This window comes from Coenobita brevimanus, chromosome 99 (assembly GCF_032717465.1).
Source record: "Coenobita brevimanus isolate Jiangsu-jjx chromosome 99, ASM3271746v2, whole genome shotgun sequence".
Lineage (NCBI taxonomy): Eukaryota > Metazoa > Arthropoda > Malacostraca > Decapoda > Coenobitidae > Coenobita > Coenobita brevimanus.
This window is the reverse complement of record NC_137052.1, coordinates 21,118,563-21,120,257: the sequence shown is the minus strand read 5'-3', so window position 1 is coordinate 21,120,257 and position 1,695 is coordinate 21,118,563.

The window sequence follows — 1,695 nt, the reverse complement described above, 5'->3', positions numbered from 1 at the left end:
CACCCAACCCATCCCTCTCTACCCCAGTCCTATCCAAGCTATCATACCATCTCCCTCACCCCAACCTTTTGCACCCTCAACATCACCCCACTCTTTCCCTTGCCCCACCTGTTTCAGCTCCCCCTCCCCTTCTGTCTTCCCTACCCTGCTCCCCCTGGTCTGCTCCTCTGCCCCTGCCAAGCGAATTATCCTTTCCTGGCCTTATTTCACACGCGAACACCTCTGACAGCCAGACCCTCCTTGCATTGGATTGTGTTCCTTACCTATCCTGCCCTGCCCTGCCCTGCCCTGCCCAGCCCTGCCCTGCCCTGCCCTGCCCTGCCTCTTCCTCTCCTGCCTTGCCCATCCCTTTGCCTCCCTCTTCTGCACTTTTCATTCTTTCCTTGCCCTCCGCGACTCTTCCCTGCCTGCTTTCCCCTTCTGCCTCCTTCCTTGTTCCTTTCTAATCTTCCTTGTCCAGTCCAACTTTCTCCTTCCTTCACCCTTCAACATCTTTTACCCTTTCTGTTCCTTTTCATCCCTTTTATATCTCTCTTTTCCTTTCCTCTTTCTCTTTCTTCCCCTCTCTCCATTCCTCCTCCTTCCTCTTTCTTCACCCTTCCTCCTTCCTCCCTCCTCTTTCTTTTCCCTTCCTCATCCTTTCTTCTTTCTCTTTCCTCACTCTTCTTCCTTTTCCCTTCTGCATTCTTCCTCCTTCCCTCTCTCCGTACCTTTCCGCTGCCCGTTCTTCTTCACTCCCTCTTCCTCTCCTCATCCTCTGATACTCTTAGGTCTGTCCCTGCCTGCTGTACCTGTTCTATCCTCCCCTGCCAAAACCTACCCTGTCCTACTTAGACAAAACCTGCCCTGTCCTACTTAGACAAAACCTGCCCTGTCCTACTTAGACAAAACCTACCCTGTCCTACTTAGACAAAACCTACCCTGTCCTACTTAGACAAAACCTACCCTGTCCTACTTAGACAAAACCTACCCTGTCCTACTTAGACAAAACCTACCCTGTCCTACTTAGACAAAACCTGCCCTTTCCTACTTAGACAAAACCTGCCCTGTCCTTCCTAGCCAAAACCTGCCCTGCTTTGCCCTGCCCTCTCGTGTCCTACTCTCTTAACCCATCCTTATTCTGGCTTGTTGCACCCTCTCTTACGTAAACCAGTTCTTCTGTGTTCTCGCCTAATTTACCTCCTTGCCTTATGCTTCCCTACATTATCTTACCTCACTCAGTCATACCCCACCCTGATATACCCTACCCTACCCTACTCTGCCTCTTTACCTAATGCCCCACCCTGCCGAACTCTCCACTATCACACCTCACCATACCCTGCCATTCTCTACCCTAGCTCACCCTACCCTACCCTACCTCCCACTCTCCTACCCTATACTATCCTACCATGCAAAGGAGTACAGAGGAATACAAAGGCAACAACAACAACAACAACAACAACAAAAACAGACCTATGATAATGTTTCAACGAGAGAGAGAGAGAGAGAGAGAGAGAGAGAGAGAGAGAGAGCCTGGGTATAATCTTTAGTGAAGGAGGTGTGCGTTCCTGCGTTAAGTCTTACCCCCCCCCTCTACTTTCTTAGACCCGTTAGGCTGGTGGAGAAAACTGCGTATTGGGGCCACCCTCTCCTGCAAATGTGGCACAGGTTGTGGTGGTTGTGGTAGTTGCGGTGGTCGTGGTGGTTGTAGTGCTC